Raw genomic sequence first — 21,684 nt, forward strand, 5'->3', positions numbered from 1 at the left:
GGCACTGTACACTGTCTGTTAACTTATTTTTTGTGCTAATAAAAGATATATTCAATCAAAAAATCTGTTCTTATCAGTTTAATATCTGATACGTCCCCTATCTGGGGACCATATATTAAATGGATTTTTAGAACAGGGAGATGGAAAAAGAGCTTGCTCTGTCCACTCCACGCATTGACCTGGTATTGCAGTATCTCCAGGACCGGTGCACCCCTTCTTTAATGCAGTTTCTAAAATCAGAAAGAATTGAATTCAATGTTTTTTGTTCATTTTGCTTGTTTGTCGGATTTTGGGATGGACTCTTTGGCTTTGCTTTTCTTCTCCTCATTGGATTTTTCATGTTCAAAGTTGCAGAAGCCAGATTACAAGCTCATTTTGGTTCAACTTCAGCAACTGTGCATTGCATTGCCATGTAATGTGATGCAATGCTATCTTTCTAGCTCTCCCTTTTTACTTCCTTTTGGATAAACAGACATATTAGGCAAGCATTTTGGAGCTTTCACCTAAATAACTACAGGTGGTGAGATAAGCTGCACAATATAATTGACCTTTCAGTATATTGTTGCACACACACCATCTATTTAGCAAATGCCCTTGTTATCAACAGCAGCCTTTTAAACTCACCTGAGCTAACAGGTATGTGCGCTGGTTACTCTGCTGCGCTTAAAATTTCTTTTTTGGTTTGCTACAATGCCTTTTCTGAAACGTTGTCTCCTTCTGCTGGAACACTGACTTCTTTCATTTAATGCCTGCAGACTATAAAAGAGAACCCAACCCAAAAAGTTTGGTTGATTAGTCTGTGGCATTCTGTTAAACTGTTGCTTATGGCGGTCTCTGTGAGCTTCTCAGCGACATTCAGCCAGCCAGGTATCCTGCCTGCAGTAGATGGAATGTGGCAATGGAACGCTGGCTGCGCGTGTCATAATAGGCTCTGAGCCTTTATATACCTGTGCACAGCAGCAGCCACCTTCAGTCTGCTGCTGGACAGCCAGCAGCAGCAGCAGCAGGAGAGGTATGTAATCAGGAGCCCTCCTGCTAAGGGTAGACAGCTGCTCGTTCCACCCCACCCCCCGCCTTAATTGGTTCTCCTCCCTTCCAACGGTGTTGAGGCGGGTGGGAACAGCAGGGGGTGAAGGTGCTGTGTTTAAAGAGGTGGAGTTATGCAGATCTAAAACGCGTGGATTGCAGCAGCAGCAAGCCGAAAAGTGCAGGCATGTAAGGGATCTAGAGGTTGACAACATGTCTTCTTAACGGGAGTCCAGGAGCTCATCTCCACAAATGGACTTTTCAGGATCCTTGGGTGGCTCCGTAGTTTGAAACCAATTCTGGTTATCGCTTCTCGGCCTTTTGGCTAAGATCAAGTGTAGTATCTGTTCTTATCAGTTTAATATCTGATACGTCCCCTATCTGGGGACCATATATTAAATGGATTTTTAGAACAGGGAGATGGAAAAAGAGCTTGCTCTGTCCACTCCACGCATTGACCTGGTATTGCAGTATCTCCAGGACCGGTGCACCCCTTCTTTAATGCAGTTTCTAAAATCAGAAAGAATTGAATTCAATGTTTTTTGTTCATTTTGCTTGTTTGTCGGATTTTGGGATGGACTCTTTGGCTTTGCTTTTCTTCTCCTCATTGGATTTTTCATGTTCAAAGTTGCAGAAGCCAGATTACAAGCTCATTTTGGTTCAACTTCAGCAACTGTGCATTGCATTGTCATGTAATGTGATGCAATGCTATCTTTCTAGCTCTCCCTTTTTACTTCCTTTTGGATAAACAGACATATTAGGCAAGCATTTTGGAGCTTTCACCTAAATAACTACAGTTGGTGAGATAAGCTACACAATATAATTGACCTTTCAGTATATTGTTGCACACACACCATCTATTTAGCAAATGCCCTTGTTATCAACAGCAGCCTTTTAAACTCACCTGAGCTAACAGGTATGTGCGCTGGTTACTCTGCTGCGCTTAAAATTTCTTTTTTGGTTTGCTACAATGCCTTTTCTGAAACGTTGTCTCCTTCTGCTGGAACACTGACTTCTTTCATTTAATGCCTGCAGACTATAAAAGAGAACCCAACCCAAAAAGTTTGGTTGATTAGTCTGTGGCATTCTGTTAAACTGTTGCTTATGGCGGTCTCTGTGAGCTTCTCAGCGACATTCAGCCAGCCAGGTATCCTGCCTGCAGTAGATGGAATGTGGCAATGGAACGCTGGCTGCGCGTGTCATAATAGGCTCTGAGCCTTTATATACCTGTGCACAGCAGCAGCCACCTTCAGTCTGCTGCTGGACAGCCAGCAGCAGCAGCAGCAGGAGAGGTATGTAATCAGGAGCCCTCCTGCTAAGGGTAGACAGCTGCTCGTTCCACCCCACCCCCCGCCTTAATTGGTTCTCCTCCCTTCCAACGGTGTTGAGGCGGGTGGGAACAGCAGGGGGTGAAGGTGCTGTGTTTAAAGAGGTGGAGTTATGCAGATCTAAAACGCGTGGATTGCAGCAGCAGCAAGCCGAAAAGTGCAGGCATGTAAGGGATCTAGAGGTTGACAACATGTCTTCTTAACGGGAGTCCAGGAGCTCATCTCCACAAATGGACTTTTCAGGATCCTTGGGTGGCTCCGTAGTTTGAAACCAATTCTGGTTATCGCTTCTCGGCCTTTTGGCTAAGATCAAGTGTAGTATCTGTTCTTATCAGTTTAATATCTGATACGTCCCCTATCTGGGGACCATATATTAAATGGATTTTTAGAACAGGGAGATGGAAAAAGAGCTTGCTCTGTCCACTCCACGCATTGACCTGGTATTGCAGTATCTCCAGGACCGGTGCACCCCTTCTTTAATGCAGTTTCTAAAATCAGAAAGAATTGAATTCAATGTTTTTTGTTCATTTTGCTTGTTTGTCGGATTTTGGGATGGACTCTTTGGCTTTGCTTTTCTTCTCCTCATTGGATTTTTCATGTTCAAAGTTGCAGAAGCCAGATTACAAGCTCATTTTGGTTCAACTTCAGCAACTGTGCATTGCATTGCCATGTAATGTGATGCAATGCTATCTTTCTAGCTCTCCCTTTTTACTTCCTTTTGGATAAACAGACATATTAGGCAAGCATTTTGGAGCTTTCACCTAAATAACTACAGGTGGTGAGATAAGCTGCACAATATAATTGACCTTTCAGTATATTGTTGCACACACACCATCTATTTAGCAAATGCCCTTGTTATCAACAGCAGCCTTTTAAACTCACCTGAGCTAACAGGTATGTGCGCTGGTTACTCTGCTGCGCTTAAAATTTCTTTTTTGGTTTGCTACAATGCCTTTTCTGAAACGTTGTCTCCTACTGCTGGAACACTGACTTCTTTCATTTAATGCCTGCAGACTATAAAAGAGAACCCAACCCAAAAAGTTTGGTTGATTAGTCTGTGGCATTCTGTTAAACTGTTGCTTATGGCGGTCTCTGTGAGCTTCTCAGCGACATTCAGCCAGCCAGGTATCCTGCCTGCAGTAGATGGAATGTGGCAATGGAACGCTGGCTGCGCGTGTCATAATAGGCTCTGAGCCTTTATATACCTGTGCACAGCAGCAGCCACCTTCAGTCTGCTGCTGGACAGCCAGCAGCAGCAGCAGCAGGAGAGGTATGTAATCAGGAGCCCTCCTGCTAAGGGTAGACAGCTGCTCGTTCCACCCCACCCCCCGCCTTAATTGGTTCTCCTCCCTTCCAACGGTGTTGAGGCGGGTGGGAACAGCAGGGGGTGAAGGTGCTGTGTTTAAAGAGGTGGAGTTATGCAGATCTAAAACGCGTGGATTACAGCAGCAGCAAGCCGAAAAGTGCAGGCATGTAAGGGATCTAGAGGTTGACAACATGTCTTCTTAACGGGAGTCCAGGAGCTCATCTCCACAAATGGACTTTTCAGGATCCTTGGGTGGCTCCGTAGTTTGAAACCAATTCTGGTTATCGCTTCTCGGCCTTTTGGCTAAGATCAAGTGTAGTATCTGTTCTTATCAGTTTAATATCTGATACGTCCCCTATCTGGGGACCATATATTAAATGGATTTTTAGAACAGGGAGATGGAAAAAGAGCTTGCTCTGTCCACTCCACGCATTGACCTGGTATTGCAGTATCTCCAGGACCGGTGCACCCCTTCTTTAATGCAGTTTCTAAAATCAGAAAGAATTGAATTCAATGTTTTTTCTTCATTTTGCTTGTTTGTCGGATTTTGGGATGGACTCTTTGGCTTTGCTTTTCTTCTCCTCATTGGATTTTTCATGTTCAAAGTTGCAGAAGCCAGATTACAAGCTCATTTTGGTTCAACTTCAGCAACTGTGCATTGCATTGCCATGTAATGTGATGCAATGCTATCTTTCTAGCTCTCCCTTTTTACTTCCTTTTGGATAAACAGACATATTAGGCAAGCATTTTGGAGCTTTCACCTAAATAACTACAGGTGGTGAGATAAGCTGCACAATATAATTGACCTTTCAGTATATTGTTGCACACACACCATCTATTTAGCAAATGCCCTTGTTATCAACAGCAGCCTTTTAAACTCACCTGAGCTAACAGGTATGTGCGCTGGTTACTCTGCTGCGCTTAAAATTTCTTTTTTGGTTTGCTACAATGCCTTTTCTGAAACGTTGTCTCCTTCTGCTGGAACACTGACTTCTTTCATTTAATGCCTGCAGACTATAAAAGAGAACCCAACCCAAAAAGTTTGGTTGATTAGTCTGTGGCATTCTGTTAAACTGTTGCTTATGGCGGTCTCTGTGAGCTTCTCAGCGACATTCAGCCAGCCAGGTATCCTGCCTGCAGTAGATGAAATGTGGCAATGGAACGCTGGCTGCGCGTGTCATAATAGGCTCTGAGCCTTTATATACCTGTGCACAGCAGCAGCCACCTTCAGTCTGCTGCTGGACAGCCAGCAGCAGCAGCAGCAGGAGAGGTATGTAATCAGGAGCCCTCCTGCTAAGGGTAGACAGCTGCTCGTTCCACCCCACCCCCCGCCTTAATTGGTTCTCCTCCCTTCCAACGGTGTTGAGGCGGGTGGGAACAGCAGGGGGTGAAGGTGCTGTGTTTAAAGAGGTGGAGTTATGCAGATCTAAAACGCGTGGATTGCAGCAGCAGCAAGCCGAAAAGTGCAGGCATGTAAGGGATCTAGAGGTTGACAACATGTCTTCTTAACGGGAGTCCAGGAGCTCATCTCCACAAATGGACTTTTCAGGATCCTTGGGTGGCTCCGTAGTTTGAAACCAATTCTGGTTATCGCTTCTCGGCCTTTTGGCTACGATCAAGTGCTTTATTGCAGGAGATTGTGGTTGAAGGGCACTCGGGTACCCCTCTCCTTGGCCTGGCAGGATCGTCCACTTTGGTGGACTTAACCTGCTTGCTGCTATTAGGGAGAGGGCTTAGTCCCAGGGTAACGAGTTGCGATCCCCCAGCTTCCAGGTGTTTTTCGCTGCCAGAACACTGGGAGCGCAGATTGCAAGCGGCTCCAATTTGCAACCTTGTTGCGTTTTTCCATGGAGGTTGACCCTAACCTCGTGCCTCTTTATGCGAGGCTAAAAAACTCTATCCGAGTTCACTTCACGGCGGGTGGCTCGGATATGAGGAAATTAGGGTATGTAGTCCAGGACGTGCTCAGGAACCTTCTTGGCGTACAAAGGAATGAAATTCTCTCCATCCAGGATTATCCCAGAAGAGGTGACTATGACATCACATTCACCGGAGAAGGTATTTTTAGAGATGTACTAGAAAAGTTAAAAAAAGTTGAAAATAGTCCTGTTTTGAAAGGGATACAAATTGTTGAGCACGTCCTGGATGAGGTAAGACTGGTTATTGTAAAAGTATTTTCGCCCTTTGTTTCTGCTCCAGAAGTAATGTCATTTCTAGCAATTTATTTTAAAAGTGTTAAATGTATTGGGAAGATATTAAACGAATATAACATATGGACATCTAAGTGGAAATTCCTTGTGAAGTGTACAAGAGATCCAAATACACCAGGTGGTATACGGCTCCCCCCTGCCCGTTTCAAAATTGGGCAAACAAATGGGGATTTCTTCTTTTCTGGGATGCCAGTATATTGCAGAAACTGTGGGCGCTATGGTCATTCAAAAGAAAACTGTCATGTATCATGTAGAAATTGTGCTAGTGAAGAACATGAGACAAAAGAATGCCCTAAGGAAAAGAAATGCAGTTTTTGCCAGACTCCAGGTCACTTTTATTTTTCTTGCCCTCACAGATTTCGGGAAGATGAGCAAAAGGGGAAGTCCAAGACGTCCGACCAAGGACCAAAAGATCAGACCACCCCTCAGGAGGAGGAACAACAACCTGGAGCCTCTGGAGACAATAAGGGCGTACCAAATAGTGAAGTGTCTCCAGAGTCTATGACAGGTAAAATACCAAATCCCAAAACCTGGCTGCAGGACCTGCGGGAGTCCAAAAGGAGGGCTGAGAAGGAGCAGAAGGGCACTACTGGTAAGGTCAAAAGGGACCGGCAAAAGGCCGACACAGAAGCCCATGCCCAGTCTGGGTCTCCTAGTGCTGAGGGCGCTGAGTGGATAAAGGTGGGTCCTAAGAAAAAGAAAAAGGGTGGTTCGGAGGAGGCAGCAGGAGGTGAACAGATGGACACTTCTCCAGAAGGGGACGTGGACGCTGGACCCTCAGGGGTTTCGGTCTCCGCTGCTACAGGTGGGGACCGGGATCTTGCTGCCTCTGAAGAGTCAGAGGCTCTGCCTTGTGCGCAACCTCCTCCTATAGGACGACCTTCTACAGGTCAAACAGGGGCGGCGGAACCCCTCGGGGACCCACCTGATGAGGAACTGCATGGCCAGCCAATGGAGACCCAGCGGGTTCTGCCAGCCAGCCCTCCGAGCTATGCCAGTGTAGCGTCGGGTTTATATAAATGTGGTAATCTTTCCTCCTCCACGGAGACTCTCGTGACGATACTATCAGATGAGGAGGGAGGCGCAAGCCCAGTGGTCTGATCAGGTTCATCGGACAGGTAAATCCGTTGCTCTTAGTTGCCTAAGTAAAATTTTTACATTTTCTAATGATGGCTGAACTCAAAGGTATTTCCCTCAACGTGAGAGGCATAAAATCTAACACGAGAAGAACTGCTCTTTTTAATTTTTTTACGTGTTTTACTGCATCTGTATTTTTTCTGCAAGAATGTAATATCCCACATGAAATGTCATATCAAAAATATAAAGATGAGTGGAAGTGTGGGCCATCTGTCTGGTCCGGATCGAATGCTGCAGGATCAGCGGGTGTAGCCATACTTTTTAAAGGGAACGTTTTAATTGATTTTATTCAGGAAATTTTACCAGGTCGTATTTTATTAGTGAAAGCTTTTATTGATGGTATTAGATGGCAGTTTTTAAATTTTTATGGATCCCCAGAGAAAAATGAAAGAGCCGAAATGCTTGATCTTTTACCATTATTCATTAATAACTCTGAACCTTTTATCTTAGCAGGGGATTTTAATTGTGTTTTAAAAGGTGAAAACCGGCGCTCCAGCTCTGTAAGCAGGAACTACGATAAAACCTCAGGTATGCTACATGATATAGTCAAAGATGCTAAATTGATAGACATATATAAAGAGTGTCATAGTGACAGCCCAGAGGACGCCGGTTTCACTTGGAGCAATGCTAATTGTAGCTCTAGGATTGATTTTATTTTTGGTTCAGATAAAACAATACCTGCCAAATGTGAAGTTTTAACTAATATATTTTCAGACCATAAACTTTTATCCTTTACCATAAAAGTAAATGACAACAAAAAATGTGGTAAGAAAAGCTGGAAAATGAACGTATCCCTTTTAACCGACCCGCAGATTTTATCAGATTTTATTGAGTTTTATAGGAAATGTAGAAAAGGGAAAAAAACAAATGAGACTATGAGTGTATGGTGGGATAGAATGAAAGTAAAAATAAAAGACTTTTTTATTAAAAAGAGTATATGTAGAGCCAAAGAAAAATATGAAGAATATAGAATTTTAAATACCCGCCTACAAACATTATTTAAGCTCAGAGACAATGGGATAGATGTACAACTTGATATTTCAAACTTAAAAGAAGAGATTTCAAAATGGCTAGAACAAAAAGGAAAAGAGATAATTTTTCGTTCTAGAGTACAACATATAGAAGAAAATGAAAAGTGTTCCAGATATTTTTTTAGGAAAAATAAAAAAGAAAAAGTGATAATTGACCATATAGATGGTGAGAATAATATAAAAAATATGCTGGGTAAAGTTGAGGTTTTTTTTTCTAATCTTTTTAATGGAAAAAATATAGATAATAAATTAATGGATGATTCGCTGCAAGGACTAACAGCTGTTTTAGATCCCGCATCCCAAAAGTTTTTATCCCAAGTTTTAACGGAACAAGAAGTGTTAAAAACTATTAAAAGTTTTAAAACTGGAAAGGTCCCTGGTCCTGATGGCATCCCAATAGAATTTTATATATGTTTTTATGATATTTTAAAAGATGATTTGTTTTATTTGTTTACTGAGGTTTTTAATAATAAGGTTTTATTAAATTCCTGGAAGAAAGGTGAAGTCTCCCTCCTATACAAAAAAGGCGATAAATCAAAATTAGAAAACTGGAGACCAATAACACTTTTAAATTGTGACTATAAAATAATGGCTAAAATTTGTGCAAATCGTCTAAAAGAAGTCATCAGCAAAGTTATTCATTCTAATCAAGTGTGTGGGGTGCCGGGGCGCAGTATATGGGACAATCTGAATTTAGTGAAAGACTGTATTGAGGATGTGAAAGACAGAAAGGGGAAAATGGCGATTTTATCTATTGATTTTGAAAAAGCATTTGACCGTGTCTCACACTTTTATCTTTTTAAAGTTTTAGAGAAAATGGGCATACCAGAAGGGTTTTTACTATCGCTTAAAGCATTTTACAAGGATTGTACAAGTAAGATTTTAGTGAATGGTTTTAAGACACAAGAGGTATTTTTACGGTCAGGGGTGAAACAGGGATGCCCTCTGTCCCCCCTACTGTTTATCTGTGCACTGGAACCAATGTTATGTGCAATACGCCAAAATAAACAGATATGCGGTGTCCCTCTGCCTGGAAGCGGTGGTTTGGAGGCCAAGGTTGTAGGCTACATGGATGACGTGGCGGTCTTGTGTACAGATGCACCATCACTTACGGCCACTCTCCATCAAGTGCAATCCTTTTGTCTAGCTTCTGGTTTTAAAATCAATTTTAATAAGTGTAACATTTTAAGTGTTGGGGGGATGATTTTACGTGATGTACCAATTAATGTCTCCGAATCCATTTCCATTTTAGGTATATCATTCACTGAAAATAATGATGGTTATGATAGTTGGGAAACAGTTACACAGAAAGTAAATACGAAAATATGTATGTGGAACATGAGGAGACTTACAATGGAGGGTAAAGTATTGGTTTTAAAGATGGTGATTTTACCTCTTTTATTGTATCTTAGCATGGTTTTCCCCCCGCCTGTTAATGTTTTAAAAAAGATAACCAAAACCTGTTTTACCTTCTTTTGGAACTCAAAAATGGAAAAGCTGAAAAGAGAAATCGTGATGAAATCAAAAGTAAAAGGTGGTAAAGATTTTCCAGATTTTAATAGGTTTCTTTTAATCCATCTGTTCGTTTACTGTTTTAATGCCCTTTTTAAGAATCACTATTGGTCCTTTTTTATGCGTTTTAATACAGGATTTTTTATGAGAAAGTTTGGATGGTATGAAGTAAATATATCTGTGCCCCATGCTTTTAATTTGTCGCCGCATTATGAGATTTTAAGGAAAATAGTGTCCGATTTTAATTTAGGGACTAAGAAAATAGAGGAATTAAGAAATAGTAAGAAACTAATTAAAGAAATACGAAAAAGTGAGGAAATATGTAATGTTGACAGATATGATGATGACAAATCTATGTCTATCTGGAAAATGATTAACGTTTTTTATCTTTTTAATGAACAGAGAGATCTGGCTTGGAGTTGCATGCACCGCTGTCTTCCTTGCCGGGCATTCCAATACAGAAGAGGATTTGTGCGGTCTGCCATCTGCCCAAGAGCCGGATGCCAAGAAGAGGAAACGGTGGAACATCTATTATGGACATGTAATTTTGCAAAGGATTTCTGGAGAAGACTGCTCCCCCTACTGGAAAGGGTGGCAGACCTCAAGGACTTTACATATAAAACTGTGCTATACGGACTTATGGAATGCCCCACAATGGACCAGTACACAATGGCTTGGAAGACAGTGAACTGCGCCAAGTCATCTCTCTGGAAAGCGCGCAACATTGCTATTTTTAAACAAGATGTTTTATCAGTGAATGATGTTTTAAGTTTATGTTTATGTGAAATGTATACTTATTATTTAATTGACAAAAAGAAGAATGTACATATTTCCAAAAAATGGCTTGTTGACCAATGGAACCTAATTATTTAAAATCTTTGTATTTTTTTGTTTTGTAAATTTCATTTGTCTTTTAACGTTTGGTATTTGTTTAATTATGCTTGTAATTTGTTAAAGTTTTAATAAACGGTTTTATCCCTCTGCAGGGGATAGCCAAATTAAAAAAAAAAAATCTGTTCTTATCAGTTTAATATCTGATACGTCCCCTATCTGGGGACCATATATTAAATGGATTTTTAGAACAGGGAGATGGAAAAAGAGCTTGCTCTGTCCACTCCACGCATTGACCTGGTATTGCAGTATCTCCAGGACCGGTGCACCCCTTCTTTAATGCAGTTTCTAAAATCAGAAAGAATTGAATTCAATGTTTTTTGTTCATTTTTGTTATGCACACGCCCGGACTGACTGGCGTGTGCGGGTGTTGTGGTTCCACTGGACCATGGACCGGAGAGTGCCTGGAGGGGCGTGACTAAGTATCTGGCCGATCCGACCAAGGTGGCACGACGGCATACGACGCCAGTGCACCAGGGAGAAACCGGGCAGAGGGACCAGGTGCTACTCCAGGTCAAACTCCGGACACGGGGGTTGACCCACACTGGAATTACTGGAACAGGCAGGTTAGGCTGGCACAGACTGGTGGATGTAAGCAAACACGGCAGGTATGCAGAGGGGTGGATACAGGCGAGTATGCAGGCAGGGAGGTACTGGCCGAAAGGACGGGCTGGAGCACAGAAAGGTTAAGACCCAGTACAGACTGGGTCACAGAACCGCAGATGCGGTAGACAACCACAGCAGAGAGGGAACGCCCAAAGCGGTGGGCAAGAACAGAGCAGGACGGGGCTGCAGGAGCAGCGAGCACAAGCAGGGCAGGACAGGACTGCCGGAGCAGCGGGCAGAAGCAGGGCAGGACAGGACTGCCGGATCAGCGGGCAGAAGCAGGGCAGGACAGGACTGCCGGATCAGCGGGCAGAAGCAGGGCAGGACAGGACAGGACTGCCGGAGCAGCGGGCAGAAGCAGGGCAGGACAGGACAGGACTGCCGGAGCAGCGGGCAGAAGCAGGGCAGGACAGGACAGGACTGCCGGAGCAGCGGGCAGAAGCAGGGCAGGACAGGACAGGACTGCCGGAGCAGCGGGCAGAAGCAGGGCAGGACAGGACAGGACTGCCGGAGCAGCGGGCAGAAGCAGGGCAGGACAGGACAGGACTGCCGGAGCAGCGGGCAGAAGCAGGGCAGGACAGGACAGGACTGCCGGAGCAGCGGGCAGAAGCAGGGCAGGACAGGACAGGACTGCCGGAGCAGCGGGCAGAAGCAGGGCAGGACAGGACAGGACTGCCGGAGCAGCGGGCAGAAGCAGGGCAGGACAGGACAGGACTGCCGAAGCAGCGGGCAGAAGCAGGGCAGGACAGGACTGCCAGAGCAGCGGGCAGAAGCAGGGCAGGACAGGACTGCCGGAGCAGCGGGCAGAAGCAGGGCAGGACAGGACTGCCGGAGCAGCGGGCAGAAGCAGGGCAGGACAGGACTGCCGGAGCAGCGGGCAGAAGCAGGGCAGGACAGGACTGCCGGAGCAGCGGGCAGAAGCAGGGCAGGACAGGACTGCCGGAGCAGTGAGCAAGGAGTCAGAGCAGGACGGACAGGGCTCTGTTCACACGGAACAGACAGGAAGGGAAAGGCAGAGCCAGATACCCACAGGGTACTTGCAGTGAAGTAGCGAGGGGACCACAAACTCACAAACGGGAGTACAGAGACAACAAGCAGGAGTTAGGTACGAGTTCAGACTCTGCAGAAAAAGGAAAGGAACAGACAGAGGCAAAACAGGTAAAGGATAGGAGAGAGTTCAGACTGGAACTGAGTGTACGGAAGAGACCGACACTGCAGCGGGATACAGGAGCGGGTCTGGGAATACGGCCCCCAGAGAGGCGGGACGAACAGGCAAGGAGCGTGTTCAGACAGGACAGACAAGATACAGGAACGGATCTAGGTAATCGGCCCCTAGAAGGCGGGAGGAACAGGCTAGGAGCGTGTTCAGACAGGCCTGGAAATACAGCCTCCAGGAAAGGCAGCAGGCAAGAGTACACAGACAGGACTCAGTTCAGACACGGGAACTGATACCACAAGGCAGGAGACATAGACAGGACTCAGTTCAGACATGGGAACAGATACTGCAAGACAGGAGAAATAGACAGGACTCAGTTCAGACAGGAACAGATACCACAAGGCAGGGACACAAACAGGACTCTGTTCAGACGGGAACAGATACCGCAAGGCACAGACAGGCAGATCTAGGAATACGGCCCCTAGAAGGCGAAAGAACAGGCAAGAAGCGTGTTCACAAAAACAGACCACAGTTCAGACACAGAACTGGAAAACAGGCAGGAAAACAGGATAGGACCTGGCATGTCAGAGACAAAAAGCCGACTGACAGGACACAATGCTCAGGCGCCATCTTGAGGAAGAAGGTGGTATAAATACCCAAAGATGGACAGCAATAGGCTGAAGGTGCAACAGGGGCGTGTCCACAGCAGGTACAAGAAACAGGAAGTTCAGCGGGTGTCGCCCTATGCAGCCAAAACAGACAGACAGCAAGGAGGGAAGCCAGAGAGACATTCTGGACTGGAGATCAAGTGCGCGCTCTTGCACAGTGGGAGATGGACCACCATGCAAGGACGCCGCCAGGTATGTTACAGTACCCCCCCCTTACGCCCCCTCTTCTTCAGGCCTGCCAGAATCTTCCGCAGGGAATTCGAGGACCAGTCGTTCACTTCAAGGAGATCACTTCCACTGTCCACAGGAAAAATTGATTTCATCTGGTTAGCTAGGATGCTACCTCCTATCCAGCCATCCCTAGCAACAGACGAAACGGGTGGAGTACCAGGAACAGCACACAAGGAAGTCTCTCTCCACATATTTTCAGGTGGCACCCCAGAGGGTACAGGAGACGACTGGAAGTCCTTCACCGGGTTGGAGGGGGACAAAGACTTGGGGGTAATCTCTGCTTCGAGGTACATCTTGTCAAGCTCACAGGAAGAAATAGACGGGTTATCAGGTACATAATGAGGAAAAGTCACTGTCTCTTTGTTATCTGGTGGTACCCCGGAGAATTCAGGAAACAACTGGAGGTCCTCCGCCGGGTCAGAAGAGTGCAGAGGCTCAGAGAAAACATCTGCTTCAGAGTACACAAGGTCGGACTCACTGGACGAAGCAAGCGAGGTATCAGATCCAGGATATAGGAAAGTCTCTGTCCATTCACCACCAGGTGGCACCCCGAAGGGTTCTGGAGACAACTGGAGGTCCTCCGCCTGGTCGGAGGGGTGTAGAGACTCGGGATTAACCTCTGCTTCGGAGTACACTAGGTTGGACTCACTGGACGAAGCGAGCGAGGTATCAGGTACAGAGTAAAGGAGAGTCTCTGTCCTTTCGCTACCAGGTAGCACCCCGAAGGGTTCTGGACACAACTGGAGGTCCTCCGCCTGGTCGGAGGGGTGTAGAGACTCGGGAGTAACCTCTGCTTCGGAGTACACTAGGTTGGACTCACTGGACGAAGCGAGCGAGTTATCAGGTACAGAGTATAGGAGAGTCTCTGTCCTTTCGCTACCAGGTAGCACCCCGAAGGGTTCTGGAGACAACTGGAGGTCCTCCGCCTGGTCGGAGGGGTGTAGAGACTCGGGGGTAACTACCACTTTGGGGTACCCATTGTCAGGCTCACAGGACGAAGCGGACAAAGTATCGAGTACCGAGTGTAGAGAAGTCTCTCTCCATTTGTCATCGAGTGGTATCCCAGAGGATTCAGGAGGCAACAGGGGGTCCTCCGCCAGGTAGTAGAGGTGCACAGACTCTGAGGTAACCACAGCTTTGGAGCATCCTTGGACATGCACACCGGTTAAAGTGGGTGAAGCATCTGATGCTGGGTGCAGGAAGTTCTCCTGTGTGGAGTCTGGATGGGCAGAAGTCTCTTCGGGCAGGAGAACCGGAGCACTACCCACACACATTACCCATTGGGGCTTCTCCGGGATACAGGGAGATGAAGCTTCAGTAGGGACTTCAAGGTTGGGGTCAGGAGGTCTCAGGGAGGACAGACCCTGGCGTGACGGCTTGCCTCTACGTCTAGCACGTCTGGACTGCCTCTTGAGGTTGGGAGAAGTATTCCGGAAAGCGTAGTCACCCTGTGAGGATTCTGGGTGGGCAGTAGTCTCATTGGGCTGGAGGACTATTGCGCTACCCACACACATTACCCATCGGGGCTGCTCCGGGATATTGGGAGGTGAAGCTTCAGCAGGAGCCTCCGGGTTAGGATCATCGAAGACCATTAGAAAGGCCACCAGGAAGGCCATTAGGTCCAGGAGGATCGGATCCCGTGTTTCATATAGGGGGTTGATCCATTCCAAGGCATCACCCGCCAGGTAAGACATAATGAATGCCACCTTAACCCGATCGGTGGGAAAACATAGAGGGTAGAACTTGAAGTGTAGCATGCATTGCTCCACAAATGCACGACTTTGTCTTGGATCCCCATAGTAACGTGGCGGATCCGCAGGAACGAGAGCAGATAGATCCATCTGGACGGGTGCGTAATTCGCCTGGAACTCAGCTGAGGAAAAAAAAAAACTTTTATTTATTTATTTTTAATGCATGTATTCGCTGGAAAACTTCTCAGAGAGCGAAGGCCGTGGGGCTCAACGGGAACCATGGCCTGAGCATGCTGTTATGCACACGCCCGGACTGACTGGCGTGTGCGGGTGTTGTGGTTCCACTGGACCATGGACCGGAGAGTGCCTGGAGGGGCGTGACTAAGTATCTGGCCGATCCGACCAAGGTGGCACGACGGCATACGACGCCAGTGCACCAGGGAGAAACCGGGCAGAGGGACCAGGTGCTACTCCAGGTCAAACTCCGGACACGGGGGTTGACCCACACTGGAATTACTGGAACAGGCAGGTTAGGCTGGCACAGACTGGTGGATGTAAGCAAACATGGCAGGTATGCAGAGGGGTGGATACAGGCGAGTATGCAGGCAGGGAGGTACTGGCCGAAAGGACGGGCTGGAGCACAGAAAGGTTAAGACCCAGTACAGACTGGGTCACAGAACCGCAGATGCGGTAGACAACCACAGCAGAGAGGGAACGCCCAAAGCGGTGGGCAAGAACAGAGCAGGACGGGGCTGCAGGAGCAGCGAGCACAAGCAGGGCAGGACAGGACTGCCAGAGCAGCGGGCAGAAGCAGGGCAGGACAGGACTGCCGGATCAGCGGGCAGAAGCAGGGCAGGACAGGACTGCCGGATCAGCGGGCAGAAGCAGGGCAGGACAGGACAGGACTGCCGGAGCAGCGGGCAGAAGCAGGGCAGGACAGGACAGGACTGCCGGAGCAGCGGGCAGAAGCAGGGCAGGACAGGACAGGACTGCCGTAGCAGCGGGCAGAAGCAGGGCAGGACAGGACAGGACTGCCGGAGCAGCGGGCAGAAGCAGGGCAGGACAGGACAGGACTGCCGGAGCAGCGGGCAGAAGCAGGGCAGGACAGGACAGGACTGCCGGAGCAGCGGGCAGAAGCAGGGCAGGACAGGACAGGACTGCCGGAGCAGCGGGCAGAAGCAGGGCAGGACAGGACAGGACTGCCGGAGCAGCGGGCAGAAGCAGGGCAGGACAGGACAGGACTGCCGAAGCAGCGGGCAGAAGCAGGGCAGGACAGGACTGCCAGAGCAGCGGGCAGAAGCAGGGCAGGACAGGACTGCCGGAGCAGCGGGCAGAAGCAGGGCAGGACAGGACTGCCGGAGCAGCGGGCAGAAGCAGGGCAGGACAGGACTGCCGGAGCAGCGGGCAGAAGCAGGGCAGGACAGGACTGCCGGAGCAGCGGGCAGAAGCAGGGCAGGACAGGACTGCCGGAGCAGTGAGCAAGGAGTCAGAGCAGGACGGACAGGGCTCTGTTCACACGGAACAGACAGGAAGGGAAAGGCAGAGCCAGATACCCACAGGGTACTTGCAGTGAAGTAGCGAGGGGACCACAAACTCACAAACGGGAGTACAGAGACAACAAGCAGGAGTTAGGTACGAGTTCAGACTCTGCAGAAAAAGGAAAGGAACAGACAGAGGCAAAACAGGTAAAGGATAGGAGAGAGTTCAGACTGGAACTGAGTGTACGGAAGAGACCGACACTGCAGCGGGATACAGGAGCGGGTCTGGGAATACGGCCCCCAGAGAGGCGGGACGAACAGGCAAGGAGCGTGTTCAGACAGGACAGACAAGATACAGGAACGGATCTAGGTAATCGGCCCCTAGAAGGCGGGAGGAACAGGCTAGGAGCGTGTTCAGACAGGCCTGGAAATACAGCCTCCAGGAAAGGCAGCAGGCAAGAGTACACAGACAGGACTCAGTTCAGACACGGGAACTGATACCACAAGGCAGGAGACATAGACAGGACTCAGTTCAGACACGGGAACAGATACTGCAAGACAGGAGAAATAGACAGGACTCAGTTCAGACAGGAACAGATACCACAAGGCAGGGACACAAACAGGACTCTGTTCAGACGGGAACAGATACCGCAAGGCACAGACAGGCAGATCTAGGAATACGGCCCCTAGAAGGCGAAAGAACAGGCAAGAAGCGTGTTCACAAAAACAGACCACAGTTCAGACACAGAACTGGAAAACAGGCAGGAAAACAGGATAGGACCTGGCATGTCAGAGACAAAAAGCCGACTGACAGGACACAATGCTCAGGCGCCATCTTGAGGAAGAAGGTGGTATAAATACCCAAAGATGGACAGCAATAGGCTGAAGGTGCAACAGGGGCGTGTCCACAGCAGGTACAAGAAACAGGAAGTTCAGCGGGTGTCGCCCTATGCAGCCAAAACAGACAAACAGACAGCAAGGAGGGAAGCCAGAGAGACATTCTGGACTGGAAATCAAGTGCGCGCTCTTGCACAGTGGGAGATGGACGAACATGCAAGGACGCCGCCAGGTATGTTACAATTTTGCTTGTTTGTCGGATTTTGGGATGGACTCTTTGGCTTTGCTTTTCTTCTCCTCATTGGATTTTTCATGTTCAAAGTTGCAGAAGCCAGATTACAAGCTCATTTTGGTTCAACTTCAGCAACTGTGCATTGCATTGCCATGTAATGTGATGCAATGCTATCTTTCTAGCTCTCCCTTTTTACTTCCTTTTGGATAAACAGACATATTAGGCAAGCATTTTGGAGCTTTCACCTAAATAACTACAGGTGGTGAGATAAGCTGCACAATATAATTGACCTTTCAGTATATTGTTGCACACACACCATCTATTTAGCAAATGCCCTTGTTATCAACAGCAGCCTTTTAAACTCACCTGAGCTAACAGGTATGTGCGCTGGTTACTCTGCTGCGCTTAAAATTTCTTTTTTGGTTTGCTACAATGCCTTTTCTGAAACGTTGTCTCCTTCTGCTGGAACACTGACTTCTTTCATTTAATGCCTGCAGACTATAAAAGAGAACCCAACCCAAAAAGTTTGGTTGATTAGTCTGTGGCATTCTGTTAAACTGTTGCTTATGGCGGTCTCTGTGAGCTTCTCAGCGACATTCAGCCAGCCAGGTATCCTGCCTGCAGTAGATGGAATGTGGCAATGGAACGCTGGCTGCGCGTGTCATAATAGGCTCTGAGCCTTTATATACCTGTGCACAGCAGCAGCCACCTTCAGTCTGCTGCTGGACAGCCAGCAGCAGCAGCAGCAGGAGAGGTATGTAATCAGGAGCCCTCCTGCTAAGGGTAGACAGCTGCTCGTTCCACCCCACCCCCCGCCTTAATTGGTCTCCTCCCTTCCAACGGTGTTGAGGCGGGTGGGAACAGCAGGGGGTGAAGGTGCTATGTTTAAAGAGGTGGAGTTATGCAGATCTAAAACGCGTGGATTGCAGCAGCAGCAAGCCGAAAAGTGCAGGCATGTAAGGGATCTAGAGGTTGACAACATGTCTTCTTAACGGGAGTCCAGGAGCTCATCTCCACAAATGGACTTTTCAGGATCCTTGGGTGGCTCCGTAGTTTGAAACCAATTCTGGTTATCGCTTCTCGGCCTTTTGGCTAAGATCAAGTGTAGTATCTGTTCTTATCAGTTTAATATCTGATACGTCCCCTATCTGGGGACCATATATTAAATGGATTTTTAGAACAGGGAGATGGAAAAAGAGCTTGCTCTGTCCACTCCACGCATTGACCTGGTATTGCAGTATCTCCAGGACCGGTGCACCCCTTCTTTAATGCAGTTTCTAAAATCAGAAAGAATTGAATTCAATGTTTTTTGTTCATTTTGCTTGTTTGTCGGATTTTGGGATGGACTCTTTGGCTTTGCTTTTCTTCTCCTCATTGGATTTTTCATGTTCAAAGTTGCAGAAGCCAGATTACAAGCTCATTTTGGTTCAACTTCAGCAACTGTGCATTGCATTGCCATGTAATGTGATGCAATGCTATCTTTCTAGCTCTCCCTTTTTACTTCCTTTTGGATAAACAGACATATTAGGCAAGCATTTTGGAGCTTTCACCTAAATAACTACAGGTGGTGAGATAAGCTGCACAATATAATTGACCTTTCAGTATATTGTTGCACACACACCATCTATTTAGCAAATGCCCTTGTTATCAACAGCAGCCTTTTAAACTCACCTGAGCTAACAGGTATGTGCGCTGGTTACTCTGCTGCGCTTAAAATTTCTTTTTTGGTTTGCTACAATGCCTTTTCTGAAACGTTGTCTCCTTCTGCTGGAACACTGACTTCTTTCATTTAATGCCTGCAGACTATAAAAGAGAACCCAACCCAAAAAGTTTGGTTGATTAGTCTGTGGCATTCTGTTAAACTGTTGCTTATGGCGGTCTCTGTGAGCTTCTCAGCGACATTCAGCCAGCCAGGTATCCTGCCTGCAGTAGATGGAATGTGGCAATGGAACGCTGGCTGCGCGTGTCATAATAGGCTCTGAGCCTTTATATACCTGTGCACAGCAGCAGCCACCTTCAGTCTGCTGCTGGACAGCCAGCAGCAGCAGCAGCAGGAGAGGTATGTAATCAGGAGCCCTCCTGCTAAGGGTAGACAGCTGCTCGTTCCACCCCACCCCCCGCCTTAATTGGTTCTCCTCCCTTCCAACGGTGTTGAGGCGGGTGGGAACAGCAGGGGGTGAAGGTGCTGTGTTTAAAGAGGTGGAGTTATGCAGATCTAAAACGCGTGGATTGCAGCAGCAGCAAGCCGAAAAGTGCAGGCATGTAAGGGATCTAGAGGTTGACAACATGTCTTCTTAACGGGAGTCCAGGAGCTCATCTCCACAAATGGACTTTTCAGGATCCTTGGGTGGCTCCGTAGTTTGAAACCAATTCTGGTTATCGCTTCTCGGCCTTTTGGCTAAGATCAAGTGTAGTATCTGTTCTTATCAGTTTAATATCTGATACGTCCCCTATCTGGGGACCATATATTAAATGGATTTTTAGAACAGGGAGATGGAAAAAGAGCTTGCTCTGTCCACTCCACGCATTGACCTGGTATTGCAGTATCTCCAGGACCGGTGCACCCCTTCTTTAATGCAGTTTCTAAAATCAGAAAGAATTGAATTCAATGTTTTTTGTTCATTTTGCTTGTTTGTCGGATTTTGGGATGGACTCTTTGGCTTTGCTTTTCTTCTCCTCATTGGATTTTTCATGTTCAAAGTTGCAGAAGCCAGATTACAAGCTCATTTTGGTTCAACTTCAGCAACTGTGCATTGCATTGCCATGTAATGTGATGCAATGCTATCTTTCTAGCTCTCCCTTTTTACTTCCTTTTGGATAAACAGACATATTAGGCAAGCATTTTGGAGCTTTCACCTAAATAACTACAGGTGGTGAGATAAGCTGCACAATATAATTGACCTTTCAGTATATTGTTGCACACACACCATCTATTTAGCAAATGCCCTTGTTATCAACAGCAGCCTTTTAAACTCACCTGAGCTAACAGGTATGTGCGCTGGTTACTCTGCTGCGCTTAAAATTTCTTTTTTGGTTTGCTACAATGCCTTTTCTGAAACGTTGTCTCCTTCTGCTGGAACACTGACTTCTTTCATTTAATGCCTGCAGACTATAAAAGAGAACCCAACCCAAAAAGTTTGGTTGATTAGTCTGTGGCATTCTGTTAAACTGTTGCTTATGGCGGTCTCTGTGAGCTTCTCAGCGACATTCAGCCAGCCAGGTATCCTGCCTGCAGTAGATGGAATGTGGCAATGGAACGCTGGCTGCGCGTGTCATAATAGGCTCTGAGCCTTTATATACCTGTGCACAGCAGCAGCCACCTTCAGTCTGCTGCTGGACAGCCAGCAGCAGCAGCAGCAGGAGAGGTATGTAATCAGGAGCCCTCCTGCTAAGGGTAGACAGCTGCTCGTTCCACCCCACCCCCCGCCTTAATTGGTTCTCCTCCCTTCCAACGGTGTTGAGGCGGGTGGGAACAGCAGGGGGTGAAGGTGCTGTGTTTAAAGAGGTGGAGTTATGCAGATCTAAAACGCGTGGATTGCAGCAGCAGCAAGCCGAAAAGTGCAGGCATGTAAGGGATCTAGAGGTTGACAACATGTCTTCTTAACGGGAGTCCAGGAGCTCATCTCCACAAATGGACTTTTCAGGATCCTTGGGTGGCTCCGTAGTTTGAAACCAATTCTGGTTATCGCTTCTCGGCCTTTTGGCTAAGATCAAGTGTAGTATCTGTTCTTATCAGTTTAATATCTGATACGTCCCCTATCTGGGGACCATATATTAAATGGATTTTTAGAACAGGGAGATGGAAAAAGAGCTTGCTCTGTCCACTCCACGCATTGACCTGGTATTGCAGTATCTCCAGGACCGGTGCACCCCTTCTTTAATGCAGTTTCTAAAATCAGAAAGAATTGAATTCAATGTTTTTTGTTCAGTTTGCTTGTTTGTCGGATTTTGGGATGGACTCTTTGGCTTTGCTTTTCTTCTCCTCATTGGATTTTTCATGTTCAAAGTTGCAGAAGCCAGATTACAAGCTCATTTTGGTTCAACTTCAGCAACTGTGCATTGCATTGCCATGTAATGTGATGCAATGCTATCTTTCTAGCTCTCCCTTTTTACTTCCTTTTGGATAAACAGACATATTAGGCAAGCATTTTGGAGCTTTCACCTAAATAACTACAGGTGGTGAGATAAGCTGCACAATATAATTGACCTTTCAGTATATTGTTGCACACACACCATCTATTTAGCAAATGCCCTTGTTATCAACAGCAGCCTTTTAAACTCACCTGAGCTAACAGGTATGTGCGCTGGTTACTCTGCTGCGCTTAAAATTTCTTTTTTGGTTTG

At 47.0% G+C, this 21,684-nt stretch overlaps 8 non-coding genes across 8 annotated transcripts; all 8 read left to right on the forward strand.

Moving 5' to 3' along the window:
* Positions 1 to 23: 23 nt before the first annotated feature.
* Positions 24 to 216, forward strand: LOC141177695 (U2 spliceosomal RNA). The gene has a single exon (XR_012254266.1). It is a non-coding gene; the product is annotated as a U2 spliceosomal RNA (small nuclear RNA).
* Positions 217 to 1,331: 1,115 nt separating this feature from the next.
* On the forward strand, positions 1,332 to 1,522 carry LOC141176501 (U2 spliceosomal RNA). The gene has a single exon (XR_012253182.1). It is a non-coding gene; the product is annotated as a U2 spliceosomal RNA (small nuclear RNA).
* A 1,115-nt stretch (positions 1,523 to 2,637) lies between these two features.
* Positions 2,638 to 2,828, forward strand: LOC141176502 (U2 spliceosomal RNA). The gene has a single exon (XR_012253183.1). It is a non-coding gene; the product is annotated as a U2 spliceosomal RNA (small nuclear RNA).
* Positions 2,829 to 3,943: 1,115 nt separating this feature from the next.
* On the forward strand, positions 3,944 to 4,134 carry LOC141176503 (U2 spliceosomal RNA). The gene has a single exon (XR_012253184.1). It is a non-coding gene; the product is annotated as a U2 spliceosomal RNA (small nuclear RNA).
* A 6,390-nt stretch (positions 4,135 to 10,524) lies between these two features.
* On the forward strand, positions 10,525 to 10,715 carry LOC141177812 (U2 spliceosomal RNA). Its single transcript, XR_012254357.1, has one exon. It is a non-coding gene; the product is annotated as a U2 spliceosomal RNA (small nuclear RNA).
* Positions 10,716 to 18,412: 7,697 nt separating this feature from the next.
* LOC141176505 (U2 spliceosomal RNA) lies at positions 18,413 to 18,603 on the forward strand. The gene has a single exon (XR_012253186.1). It is a non-coding gene; the product is annotated as a U2 spliceosomal RNA (small nuclear RNA).
* A 1,115-nt stretch (positions 18,604 to 19,718) lies between these two features.
* LOC141176506 (U2 spliceosomal RNA) lies at positions 19,719 to 19,909 on the forward strand. The gene has a single exon (XR_012253187.1). It is a non-coding gene; the product is annotated as a U2 spliceosomal RNA (small nuclear RNA).
* A 1,115-nt stretch (positions 19,910 to 21,024) lies between these two features.
* On the forward strand, positions 21,025 to 21,215 carry LOC141176507 (U2 spliceosomal RNA). The gene has a single exon (XR_012253188.1). It is a non-coding gene; the product is annotated as a U2 spliceosomal RNA (small nuclear RNA).
* The last annotated feature ends 469 nt before the right edge of the window (positions 21,216 to 21,684 follow it).

The sequence above is a fragment of the Phyllobates terribilis genome, unplaced genomic scaffold, assembly GCF_046119375.1.
Source record: "Phyllobates terribilis strain yellow unplaced genomic scaffold, ASM4611937v1 Scaffold_27__1_contigs__length_16484149, whole genome shotgun sequence".
Taxonomy (NCBI): domain Eukaryota; kingdom Metazoa; phylum Chordata; class Amphibia; order Anura; family Dendrobatidae; genus Phyllobates; species Phyllobates terribilis.